This window comes from Coturnix japonica, chromosome 11 (genome assembly GCF_054131305.1).
Source record: "Coturnix japonica strain WE chromosome 11, WE-NBRP24, whole genome shotgun sequence".
Taxonomy (NCBI): domain Eukaryota; kingdom Metazoa; phylum Chordata; class Aves; order Galliformes; family Phasianidae; genus Coturnix; species Coturnix japonica.
Window position 1 is genome coordinate 25,930,003 of NC_140673.1, and position 14,301 is coordinate 25,944,303.

General features: G+C 40.5%; 1 protein-coding gene across 50 annotated transcripts in view; it reads left to right on the forward strand.

Annotated features, from left to right (window-relative positions):
• The window catches only part of FGGY (FGGY carbohydrate kinase domain containing), a 264,789-nt gene that overhangs the window by 207,881 nt on the left and 42,607 nt on the right, over nt 1–14,301 (forward strand). The window lies entirely within an intron of this gene.

Consider the following 14,301-nt stretch of genomic DNA (forward strand, 5'->3'; position numbering starts at 1 on the left):
TCTGTGGAATTATGATCTGTATCGTGACTAAAAAGAAAGAAAAACCTTGATAAGCAATTTTTGCTTCGCTAATTTTTCTCGGTGAATTAATACGAAAGCTTTTTCTGAAATTGCAATTAAAATTTAGTGTCTGCGTTTGAAATTTATACCTTTTTAAAATGTATGAGTCTGAAAGCATTCCATTTAGGTAAGTACCCTTTTCTGCCACATTTTTTATTTAAAACTCATTTCACTCTTAAATTTAGACTGATTATTGACTTGTTGTTTTTTTTTTTTTTACTAAATGAGCAAATGGCAGCGGGAGTGCTATTGAATTTAGAGAGGACTAACGTGCTTCGTGGAGAGAGATCTCCAGTCGAGAAAAAGAAAGGAAGCAGATAATAAAGCATCAGGTTTAGCAGAATCTATAAGTTGCCTTTGTAGTAACAGCATTCATTAAGGTGTTCTTGTCACACAGATTGTAGTGCAGCAAAGCATTTAAGCACAGTTAAATTTAAAGATGTAAATAATCCCAGTATTGTGAAGCAGAGCATTTAACAAGAGCTTAGATGCTCTAAAACAATGGGAATATATTTGGATTCCTCTTAAGCTGTAGATTTGAACATCTAGTTTGCTGTTATTAGCTTAATGTGTCTCTGAAAAAGCACATTGGTGTCTATGTCTATTGAAGTGCTGGAATGACACCCCGTAAGCCCTTCCAAGCCTGCCCTTACTTTTACTGCTTGCAGTTCAGTTGGTGAAGGTTCTTCAGAAGAAGCTGTTTGCGTGAACTCTTCCTAACCTGCTTCATTTAGCTGAGCTAGTTTAAATCATTAAAATAAGCTGGGTTAATAGATACATAATACTGGGCTAAAATGAGCTAAGGATCTCTCAGTCAGTTTCCCCAGAAGGTCTGAGGGCAATGTTGAAGAGCTGGAAAGGAGCCAGCTGGCTGTAACTTATTCCTTTAGTGTAACTCACCCTGGAGGAGGACATGTGTGTGGTTATTTATTAATTTTTAATACATGTATATTAGTAAGTTCTAACGTAGTTCTAAACTCGGTTCACAATTGCAGTTTGTTTGGTTTTTTCCCCAAACTAAATCAAAGCAGATCAGTGTAAGGGCTTTAGAAGCACTTTTTCTGTGCATTCTCCAAGACACTGTGAGATGTTGCCCTGTTAACTGTGCTAATGTAACAGAAGTGACGTGATAACGTCAACGTTGCTGTTAATTATTGTTCTGTTTTGTCATTAAAGCTAACCCGAAGTCTGCATAGGATGTGCACCATAGACAAGGTGCAACCTTTCAAGACTCTTAATCATTTGTATGCAAACTCAGGAATAGATGCTTGTGCAGTGTTTGGTTTATTTAAATGTAACTACTCAGCGTTTTATGATCATTTCCTTGACTACCTTCCTTCACTTATCTGATCAGAGGTATAGCAATCTTTAGCAGGCAGACAAAAAGCAAATTCTAAACTTGTCTGCATTTAATCTATGGAAAGATTTTGGTTTACTGTTATTTTATCTATTACCTATGTACACTACATGAAATGAATGCAGAGCATACAGTGCAGTTATATTTGTGTTTTAATGAGACCTATATGCAGCTGCATTTGGCTGGAATTAGCTGTTCCTTTTTTTAATTAGGGCTATAAAATGAAAGTATATTATACTTGTGTTTTGATAGAAATATATATTTTCTCTCTCCGTATGCACCGAGGGACCCTCAGGGCTATAGAGATTAATCATCGAGTTTAATTTAATGCAGTGGGAGAGAGACCTGTGTGGTCAGGCGGGCATTAAAAAGTGCCTTTGATCTGCCTCAGGTGCACTGAGCCCCAGTGAGCCAGCAACAATAATACCTTTGTGAGATGATCAGAGACGAGAGAGGGAGAAAATGGCCTGTGTGGAAACTCAAGGCCGTCCTTTGTTGTGGTTCTGGCAACCGAAAGAACCAACTGTCAGGAGAACTTCAGCAAACAGAAAGCAGGGTGAAAGTACGGCTGGATTTTTTTCAAGGGATTGTAACAGGAAACTGTTCGAAATCATCTGCTATGCTGCTCTCCCCTCCCTTCCTCCTCTTGGTGGGGGTAGGAGTGCTGCTGCTGTGTCTGTTGGTACAGTATTTCCACTCTCAGACTGAATCTTCCATGAGTCACAGAGCAGGTATTGCCTGAACATGGCATTTACTTTAAATTTTTAAGAGAAACTACTCCACGACCCAATTTTTATTACCTCAAGGACTCTGGAGATCTTGAACAAAAGACTTTGCTAGTGATGCCTTTGATATTTTAGAGAGTACAAATGTGGGACCTAATTTTACTCACGGCTATAATAGTTTGTGGTGAAACTATCATTTTTAAGAGAAGATCCACTTCTAGGAATTAACCAGTGACAGTTTTGGATGATCAGGCATATGCAAAGCTCCGTGTTTCTGTTGAGATACTTAACTAGCTTGTGAAGGAGGCAAAAAGCACAGAGTAATTAGGTTACTGGTCCGTGGCCGGGTCCTTGCAGGTAGCTGTTGAAAGTTACTGCCACCTGGGGGCTCATCCATTATCCATGGTTGGAGGGATGGGGTGTGATGGTCTTTTGAATATTTTTGGAGAGTTATTCATTTTCTGTGATATTCTGCTGCCTCCTTTACCCGAGCAGAAGTCATCAGTGCAGTTTGCTTTTGAAATGGCAAATAAGCTGTCCTTTTACTTCTGACGGTCAGTCCCTTAGTGTTGGGCTGGGATTCATTTGCTGTAGCTTTGATCTCTGAGCAGTGTAGGTATTCCTTTCAAGTGATGGTACAGCGGTGGCTGGCTGTTCTGTGTGGGCTGCTGCTTTGTAGAAAGGGTCTCTAAGCTCCAGCACCCACACTTAGTTTTGGAACTTAAAGGAAACTTTGCTTGTGCTGCCACGGCTACAACACAAAGTGTTCTGTACCAGAAAACTCCTCGTATTCCTTGTGTTAATAACCTAGCAGTACCACTGCTTCTTTCTGATAGGTTCATGTTGCAATTTCTATCCCCGGCAAGGGATAGCGCCTTCTCACGGGCACTAAATTCACCTTTTTTCCCCTTATAATAAAATTATCATGAGTTCATAGGCAGTTTGAGGCTACAGGTAGCAGGACAGTTGTTCCATTTTGGAAATGTCATCCTTGCCGTTACACCTTTTTGGATTCATAGCTGAAGGAAGCAGCTGGGACATTAACTAGTGGGAGCACTGTCTGGTCTGATTTCAGCTTACTGAGAGGGGGGGGGTACCTGAATTTGCTGCCATTTTGATATATGACAGTTTTATCCCTTTCTACTGCAGGTCTCTGTTTTTGGTGTGTTTGTTATCTTCATTTGGTGATATGGTCATTCTTCTGTTGTTCCTGTTCCTTTATCAGCACTTTGTATGCAAAACTTACTTTCTGTGATTGGCAGATAATCTTTTTGGTTTGGGTGGAGTCTCTCCCTTTACATCTTTGTGTTACTCCTCAATCTCTGTCATTGGGAACTGACTCACCTGTGGTGCACAAGTCATTTTTCCCCTGGTAGTAATGTATGTGTAGTTTGAAGTTTAGGATTCAATCCTTTCCTAAAATTTGAGAGGCACAAGTAGTTTATTTTCTATCTTAGATTCACTACATCATCTAAGAGATGGTGTTTGAGCAGCTATATGAAGAGCAAAATGGGCAGTTTGTTTTGCTGCTTCAGTGCTTACTATGGATTATTTTAGGAAGAATATCCCATATTCTGTTTTACCAAGCCTGACTAGTCTTCGCCTGTTTGTTTTTTTTTCTAAAGGAACTTCAGCCCAATTTGCTTCTTCTAAATTTGTTCATTTGATTCTCGTGATGACTGGCAAACACAATAGAGCTTCATTGCTCCACAATATCCACCCAAGCTGCCAGCTTTGTTCACACAAATAGAGTGCAAAGCACGTTTCCACCCCCAAAGCATGCACAGTACGTGTCCTTTACAGTACATCCTGGAGTGGAGGCTGCAGAGACATGCTGGCTCGAAGTGTTCTCATAGCCTGATCTCTGTAATCTCGGTGGGAGCCAGACCAGCAAGTGGATTCCGTATATTTTGGCTCTGATACCAGAGTCTCCTCTTCAGAACATGCCACGTTGTTAAAGCAGCAGACCTTAGAGCAATTACTACAGAAGGACTCTTCAGCTGCTTGAAATCATCTGTGATGAAGGGAAACCTTGCGGAGACAAAACAACCTGGTGCTTGCTTTCCCAGCTATATTTAATCTCATCGGATGGCACTGAGCAAAGTGCTGTGTGCAGCGCTTCAGCCTCGCGCCCTGCAGCACGGCTGCACATGCGGCCCTGCTGTGAAACGTGCAGTCTCGGTGGGGACAGGGCCAGAAGCCCTCAGCGAGGAGCTGGGTGCCAGCTGGCTGTGACCCAGCTTCAGCAAAGGCAGCAACTTGTCCTTCTGCTGACCAGGGGAAAGGGGCTGGGTTTGGGAGGGTGAGACGAGAGAGGAGGAAAGAAAACCCACAAAGCAACACTTCTGAATCTCTGGGTTGCCTCAGAAGTTTTTGAAATGACCTGTGACTGCTTTTGAAATTGATAAGCGCTTGGCCTCCTGCTTCTTTAATATTCTCCTCCTCTGTAAGGCCAGTTCTACACATATGAATCACAGAGCTGGTGTCTTTCAAATGGGAGAAATAAATTAGTGTCATGGGAACCTCTCCCTTGCTCTGTCCTCGTTCAGTGCAGTTCTGCTAGCTTATATATTGAGTTTGGCAGCAGTCACGGCGCTGACGTCCCGGCTAATGAAGACATTTTACATTCAGGGAGGGCTGCATGAGATGAAAACCACATTTTCTTCATGGCTGTTGATACAGGTTGCCCATCCTTGCTCTACACAGATTGTGCCTTCTGAGGAAAAGGTCACAGGGCCTGCTTAGGTACGTTTCAGCCTATGGCCCTGGAAAGGGTTTCATAGCCATAAAAATGCCACCGCCCTCTTCTTGTCCCTCAAAGAATCCTCCACACCCTTTTTAAATGAGGCTGCCTCGTTCCATGTTCTAGCATCCTTGGTTTGCAAAAGAAACAAACAAAGCTGTAATATCCCCTGCGCTGGCATTAATTTGACATTGTATGCTTTGTTTGCTTTGTTTTGTTTATAAAAGACGAGAAGTAAAATATTTCTGCTAGCAGGGCATATAAAAGATTGTTGCTTTTCTGACCTCCTTATTATATTAATAAAAGCTAGGAAGAATTCAGTAGTGGTGGGACATCATGTTCAGGCAGCCTCCAAAACCCAAAGCACTTACTTGCAGAACTAGTAAACCACAAAGCTTCAGATCTTAAAATGTAAATAGGAAGTAGGAGAGTTTACTTTAGAGCCAGCAGTGGTGAGTCTGTATAATGTTTATTTCTGCTTGCCTCCCAGCCTTTTCTGAAGCTTGGCAGAGATGAAAGAGTTTCTCAGAAAATGAGTTATTAAAAGTTTTTTGTTATGAGCAATATTTCTTTGTTCCTGGCCTGGCATAATTCAAAGCTCAGGTATGCTTTGGTGACTGGGGGAATAGGACATTCCTATTCAGTGCATGCCCGTCACAGAAACCCAAGTTTTGCATCTCATCGCTTTGTGGGTAATCAAGCTGTTCATGGGGATGTATCTGGAAATGGAACAGTCACTGGGTTGTGCATGCCCTAGATAATGCTTAGCAACATTTCCAGGAAGCTGTAGTCCAATCTCCTTTCCTTTTGTGAACAGATCATGTGAGTTCAAAGACTTGAAGAATAGATGGGGATAGAGCAAATGCTTTGAAAAATATTCTGCTTGGAGACTCTATGAGGGCTGATATTCTACAGGCGTCTCCCTGACATCAGTGTAAACGCTTCCTTTGAAAATTCCAGCAGATGCAGTGGTTTTTGTATTGCAGCTGGCTGCAAACCATCCTGTGTGACATGCAGCCTCACATTAGGGTATCTGATTTATAATACTAAGCATTTCTGCAGTGTCTTCTCTTTGGTGGTCTCGGGGCTCTTTGCAACACTGAATGGAGTAAGAGAGTGGGAACTATTATTTCATTATTTTTAGATGGAAAAAACTACAGACGCTGTAGTTTAGCATGTTTTTAATTGTTAATCTTTACTTTTATAATCTGCACCTATAAAGTGCTTCGGAACCATGTATCTGAGTGAGACATTCTGCTAAGGATGTTTAAGCATGCAAGATTTTTCCCTGTTCTAAAATGACAGCATTTATGTGCTGCAGATGACACTGTTGTACCGTGTGATAAATGCATGAACCAAATGTGTTTTCTTCTTTCTCTGGATTTTCTATTCTATGACGCAGGCACAATGGATGTGAAGGCTTATGTTGGCCTCGCTCCAGATCTGTCCCCTAATAGGGCCCATCTCCTGTTTGTCACTGCTTGACTCGTGTTTTGCCTTAGAAAGCATGAGCATGCGGCTGGACTTCTTACCTACCTATGCTGGCACTAGTAAGATTTGTCTAGTCTGCCCGCCAGAAATACTGTCCCATGATTTGTACTCTACTGTGGGATTGAATGTTACCTGTTAGTAGCCCTGGCAGCCAGCACTTTGTATCTTTGATTCTTAACTGTAGCTCTTATGTATTTTAATAGGGCTTGGGGGGTTTTTGTTGCTCTCATAGAAGGGGGAGTTTAGATTCTACAGCAAGGAAACTATCTAAAACAACTGATTTCTGTTCTATTCTATTATTGTTTATGTTCACAACAGCTTATCAGCAGCTGTGGCCCTCCTTTGTAACAGAAGATTTTCCTGTTTTCAGTATTTTTTTATATGACAGGTATGGCATCTGATCAGTGCTGCAAACTGACCAACTCAGATTTCTCCCTACAGCCCAAGAGGAAAATGTTAGCCTGAATCTCACAGTCTTAATCAAACCCGAGTGTCATACTGACATTCCTGGGGCAGACAGATGGGGGACTCCTTCAGATCGCAAACATATTTCTGTATAACGGATGTTCTGTTTTTGTTTGGTGCCATGAGTTTATCAAGCAGCCTGTTCTCTTAGTGTGTCTGGATCTCATGGTGAGCCAAAAGGACAAGTGATGTCCTTCTCTGATGCCAGTCTCCTCAGAATTTAGCAGGACTGTGAAGGAATGACTAAGATTCAAATGAAAGATTATGAGGGACGTCCTCATTCATCTTCTGGGATGTCTCTGGGCCTTGAAATGATTAAATACAATTTTCAAGGGAGTGTACAGTGCTTGCGTGAAAAACCACTTCATTGTTTTGTGTTAGTTTTAAAAGTTTGGATGTAGCAGTATTTGTGGAGAGTATTATGGGATTTGGGGTCAGAATCCCAACTGGCGGTTAATGTTGCTGGTGTGCCATGTGGTTATTCCTGGTTCTATCTGTTCTGCAATTTACCCTCCTTCAGTGTCTGAGATGGGGCAAAGTTTGTTAACAAGGAAGTAAATCTCTTTTCATACAATCATTCTGGACACAGATGAGGAGAAACGTTAGCTGCTGCTTTTTTCCCAGTGTCAGCTGGGAATCACAGTTTATGCTGAGTTCATTGTTTATAACTGTGGGTGAAGGCCTGAGTTTCTCTCCCAGTGTTTATCTGACCTTGGGAGTTTGTCTCAGTAAGTAAGGGCTGAATAAACACCAAGTAAGGTTCTCAGGATTTACCCACTTAGCTATTCAAATAAAAGCATGTTTAAAATAGCGTGTGATGGCATATCCCATATAACACAAATCTACTTCCATTAACTCAGAGGTATGGTAAAAGAAGATTAGTTTTACATGTAAGTTTGATACTGTTGTCAGTAGCGGCCTGCACTAATTGAGGAGGTTACCTGAAGAATAGTGAAAAAGAGTAAAGAAACTTCCTTCTAAAATGTACTGCATTATGCAGTAAGTAACATCTTAAGGTGCATGGGAAGGGCATCCGAAATAGATAAATAAACCAGACCTCATTTGAAAAGTTTTTCCTTGACATTTTGCACTTGTTGCAGTGAGAAATACAGATTTTGTACAATAATTCAACCCTGTAAATAATAAGGAATGTTAGATCCTTATTAAGAGAACTTGAGCCACCTGTTTAAGTGCCACCTGGGATTTGTTTCCCACCCTTCCCTTAAATTTCTGTTGCATCAGCTACTAAGCTTTGAGTTCTTCAGGGTTGTCACCATCCAACAGAATGTGTTGGCCAAGTTGGGCTGTCAGGATTTCATCTACTTACCGTGTATGTTAGAGATGACAGTGAAAATACTTTTCAAGAGAAAAAAACAAGGGTCAGTGGGACCCTTATGGACAATGTATTCCTGTGCTGGCCCGACATATTGTAGGTCTAGTCACAGTGACAAGGAACGGGCCCACTTCAGACTGCACTGAGACAACCTCAGGGATATTGAAATGTTATTTGAGGACAGGATTGTTATTCTGTCTGGCATGTGAGGTGAGCAGTCACAGTATTTGTATCATAGCTGTTCTGTGTGCGCATTTCCTAACCTTTCAGGTTGGGGCAAGGTCTTGCTGGTGTCATAAGATGAGGTAGTGCTGCAAATCAAATCTCTGGCATATTTGTTTAGGAACCAGAACTGAAGCAGAGAGACTGCGAGCTACAGGGATAGTGCTGAGACATTAAAAGAAAAAACAACAACACAGAAACAAAACTCCCATGTTGTTTTCTGAGACTCGTATTGATCTCTAAGTCGCATTATAATAAATGTATTTTCTAATGAGAGATTTCTAGTGTTCATGCAAGATGTGCTTTGTCTGCAATCTCAGCCTCCTCTAAAGATTTGGCATCTCATGATGGTTGGAAATGGGAACAGAAATACTGGAGACTGGGAGGATATTCTGGGGAAGGATTATTGTATGGTCACCCCGTGCCTATTGTCTTCCCTAAGCCATCTGCTATAGGCACTGCTAACAGGTTACTGAGCTACATGCATCTTTTGGTTAGGCTTTTTTTTACTTTTGTTGTTACAACATTGAGAGGAGTTGGTTTCTGTTGTGGTAAACTTTCAGGAATTTAATTTAGCATAGCAGCAAATTCAGTCTTACAAAGTGAATATTTCAAACGTCCTGCAGTTTGTTGTCTGCGCAGGGAGATTTATAATTGTCACATCAAATGGCATTTTGTGACAGTGAGAATCAATCACTGGGAGAGAAGTAAAAATAAATGAGTGGCATAAATTGTTCCCGCTCATTTGAAGCCCTGTATCCCCAGTGAACTGTTGTTGTGAGAGGCATAGAAGTAACTGCTGTGACTCATGGAGCAGTGTAGCTGTAGAGAAGCATTGAATAGTATTTCAGCAGAGGATACAAGTAGAAGCTATTGTGTAACCAGACAACCTTTCGGTCCATTTATCAAAACACTTGTGGTTCCCATTTCAAGAAAGGCGGCACAGTAAATATGAGCAGAAAAAGGTTAATCTGTATATCTATATCCAGACATTTGAAAAGTAAAATTAATATAAATCAGTATGGTGCTGTTATTCAGTGCTTAGCAAAAAACTTCTCAACCCATGAGGAATGTGGACTTTTTTTCCCCCTCTTTTGGACACTGAAAATAATTTAATAGATTACAACTTTTTTTTTTTTTTTTGCCAATTTATATAAGAAATCTTGGCCTTTGAGAGTGAAAAGAGAAAAATAATATACTTTTGTGCACCTACTGTTTGCTTTCCAGTGCAGAGACACAAGAGATGTTTGGTTTCAGGAATCCTTCTCTACGTTTTCAGTCTCTTGCCTGTTGCACAATTCCAAGGATAGGTCTTAGTGTCCTTATTTTCTGTCCGTGGGATTCAGTTCTACATGAACAGCATTTGATCCAACTTCAAAGATGGTAGTGCAACCAAACTCTGAACTGCCACCATCTTCCATCATACGTGAGGTCAGTGACCCCAATTCATGAATATATATATATGTATTTATATATATATATAACTTGGAGTTTGTAGAGTCTCATGGGTGCATTACCCACCTGAATGCAGGTGAGTGTGCTGCTCACAGTGGGTCAGTAGAGTCACATCTGAGCCATCAGGAGATGGCTGTCAAAGGAGAGCTGCCAACTCTGCAGATCTCATAGAAGGCTGAGAAGTTTGTATTTATTCATGGACAATGACTTTTCTTTCCTCTCTCACTGAATTGCTCATCTGACAGAGTGTCTGTATGTAAGTAGTGTGATATAGATACCATTAAGCTGTGCCCATCTTCCAGCCTGTGCTTTGAAGTAGCCAAGTACCAAACACTCATGTCTTGTTATGGCTCCAATGTTTTGCAAACTGGCAAATTAAAGCATAAGTTGGCATGAGACTTGAATGCATTGTTCAGATGTAGTGCTCTCACCTTTTGTGGTCAGAGCACTCCTGGGTACGTAAAAGATGAGGTGACAGAGATGCATTGCGCCTCCTAACAGTCCCTTGTATGTTTTTCCATGGTGTACTCTCCCCTTTTTGAATAGTGGGTTGTGGATCACAATGAGTTTGTGATATTACTTTTCCTGCTCATAATGCCTTTATTATGGCATGGGGAGAAGAATGTGTTTGTAGGCTGTCTCTGTTTTTATCATAAAGTATGTGGAAGGACACTCTCCTTACACAGAGCTAGGGAAATATTTGTTTGAATGGGAAGGAGCTGCAAGGACGCGGCTGTCGGCCTTGTGAAAGCTCAGTGCTAAGTGCTGTACATTGTGTGGATTTCCATATCATTTCTGGACTGGAGCACCCACTCTGTTTTTTTTCCTTCTTTGTGAGGAAGAAAACAGCAGGGAAGGTCTAATGCAGCCCTAAATGCAGTGAGCCAAATTTAACTTTGGATTGCCTAGCTCTGACCAGGCAGGTAACACAGAGTGAAAATAAAACACTCACCCTATTTGATTTAGTAGGTAGGGGCCAGTCTTGCATTGTTTTCCACTCAAGAAAAATGGTAGACTTTAATAATATGAAAAATATTACTCGGCTTAAAAGAAGTCTCAGTTGTTCAGTTTTCCTAATTAACATTGAACTATTCTCTGAAGGCTGATACCATTGCAAGCTTGTTCTGTAAGTCTGATATCTAAAAATAAAGGGAAACAGTTTTAAAATCAGCATATAGACAAAGCAATTGCCAAGCTGGTAATCAAGTAATTAAGTGTATAGGCATGTGAAGAAATCAACTGTGTAATCTATAGGGTGTATTTGCACACTGTCAGCGACTTTGCAGTAGCACTCCTGGCCCTGGTTTCCTGTGGAATGTGCAAGGTCCCTGGGATTTGTCACATGATACGCCGCAGAAAGATGATGAGTAGAGGTGGTTTTTACCAGGCAACTGGCCTCCTATTTTTGCTTTTAATTATTTATTCACGTGGCTGTACCCAAGACGTATGGGTACCATACTCACTGTTGGCTGCACTCATACTCCTAAGAAACAAAGCTCTGACTGCATGAGCTGTCTTTAAGTGTTCTTATTCCCTAATTTATTTATTCGTTTTAAATAAGGACCATGGGCATGCAGAAGCAAACAAACTCCCTTTTCCTTTGCTAACTACACACTGTCTCCCTTTCAAGGAGGTGTCTCTCACCTTTGTGGACGTATGCTAGCTTTCCTAATTCTAGACACTTAAAATCTAGGGCCACCATACCCTCCTAAGGGTGAGTTCCTGAGTCAATTCTTGGGTATCTAAACTGAAGGCATCATGTTTAGTGTTCCAGATATCAATGGGAAATATATGTCTCTGGCATTTTGAATATCAGATGACTGATGTGTCTAAATAGAAGTGCTAGCCCAGGTTCAAGCAGTGTACGTCAGCATAATTCTGAGGAAGCTGGTGGTTAGCATGCGGGTTTGAACAAGTTAAGGCTGTGGATCCCAAGGCCAGGAGCAGCACTCCAGACAACTCTATCTTTGTGCCCGTAAATATAAAGTTGAGTAAATAATATTATTGCAATTCAAAAGATTCTTTCATTAATAATCAGAATAAAAAAATCAAATAACTTTCCTCATTTAGCCTCGAATAAAAATCTCACAGTGAAAATGTTAATAATTTCAGTGCAAGTTTTCTCTAATTAATTCTTGAGAGGCATAAAGCCAGATTGAGCAATGTATAATCCCATTGTATAAGTCACCTGGAGTATTTTCAGAGATGAGGTATTGTCCTAGGCATGTGTGGGTTTTTTTTTTCACTGGGCATTAATCTCATACCTTGTTTGGTGTGCAGGTTGTAGAGCAGTCAGTGCTCTATGGGAAATTCAGAAAGCCAACTGTTTGTACTGAAGGGTCGTAGTGTGGATACGATTGGTTTGGTTTTGTCACACAATTCTGTGATGCCACCAAGTGAAGAATAAGCAGCAAAATCAAAAAGATGTTTGTGTGTTTCTATATTGTCATGCATGGCCTGTGTGGATCCTGTGTTGCTCTTACTAAGCTGTTGTAAGCTGGGCTGGCTTTCTTACTGCAGGTCACACACTGAATCATATCTGCCTTTCTTGTCTGTCTCTTTCAACCTTGGCTGGCTCTACAGCTGGAGACCTTTTCTTGTAGTGTCTTTTACAGGAAAAAAATGCCACTTGATGTCATGTGTTTGTTTTCTTATTTAACCTCCACAGATGTACCTATTCAGTTTTGTTTTGCTTTCATTCATTCTCAGTTGCTAAGGTTTAGTAACCTTCCAGGTTTCTTTGGTAAACCCACAAGGCAGCCTTTGCAAGACATGATGGTGTCCATGCTCAGGAAGGCATTTATGAAAGTGATTTCATCACGTAAATCAGAACTCTTAAATTGCCTGTAAATAAATTCCCAAAGTCATCTGTGGTTGGATGTGTTGAGGCAGAATCCCAAAGTCCGTCTTCTGTCTCAGTGTGGTCTTTACTCAATAACTTCCATGCTTTCAGTGGGATAAAGTTAGCTCTGTGCAAAAATCGTTGTGGCCTTGCCCTCAAATCACTGGAGAGCAACTCTATCCCTGTGGATGGCCCATGGAATGCCAACCTGTCACAGGGAGGAGAGCTATGTCACTTGCCACCACAAGCTATGCAGATACATTGCAAACCCGTGGTGGTCAGAGGATGCAAGTTTGAAATATAATCAAATAAATAACTGGTGGCATATGACCTTTAGGGAATGGATTATTAATTAATTTTAACTTTCTCTGTGTTCTGAAGTATGTTTGTGTGTGTGTTCCAAGATCTTATTTCCTGAAATATTGGGCTAAAGCTTGAATATTGATGTGTGTTTACTGTATAATTAGTGCTTGTTATATATACATTTAATAAGTTGACTGCACTCATCATAACCTTGACCAGGAGAATTGCCCTCAGAGTTATGGGAAAGCTAAGATTGAAACCTGTTTAGTGCTTGAGAAGTGGTACCAATATCGCAACCATGGAGTAATCATCAGTACTGTGAAGAAACCAGCTGTGCACCCCAACTCTACTCCATAATATACATCATACATCCAGGAGCTATCAGTGTGACCTGAATTTGAACCAGAAACCCAGAAATGAAACATTCTTGGGTTTCCCTTTGAATTCTCTCCTTTTTTTTTTTTTTTTTTTTTAATTAATCTCATTCTTTGTTAGAAAGTTGTGGCCAAATAGCTATTTAAGACCCATCTGTCAGCAGAAGCAAAATGATACGGTTTTTCTTAATACAGGATTTAATGCATCAACGTAAAACCCTTGCAATGAATGAATATCAGTATTCTTAATCTACAGTAAGATAGAAAGTTTGGAAGTTAAAAGTCAGCAAGGAATTTAATGAAAGCATTTGACCTGTCAATGATCAAAGTCCAGACCTGCAAAGAGCATTCATTAGTTGGTGACTGATCCAGTGCTACTCCTTGTTTCTTACCCTACTCTCCTTTAATGTCTTAGATTTCTTTTTCATACCTGCCTTAGCATAACGAAAGCAGCTGTTGTTCTGAATATCTGGCTATGGGAACTGATAAGTGATTTTGAAACAGCTTCTCTGAACTAGCTTCTCATTAGTAAGCTCTTACTCTAAATAATTAGTGACAGTAGAATGAGAACTTAATTTGGCTTTTGTAGTTCAAGAATAGTTTGATTTTCTTTTTTGCCTCTGCTAATTAATAGAGAATCTGATGGCTGAAATCACAGGCCCAATATTAAGAAAAAAAGAAAAGAAAATGAAAGACTTGTATATATAGCAGTGTCCCCTGTTAATAAAGAGATTTACTTTTCAAGTAATAGCGAGGTTCTCCAACAGCATTATTAGGAAGTTTTCATAGGCATATAACAGCAACAGAAGGTGTCATCTAAGGAAGAAAACTGTGTTGGAATTCACACTTCCATACAACTGCTGTCTCCTGCTTTATTTTATCTCATTCTAATTTCTGTAACATTTACACAGAAGTGATGAGGAAACACAAG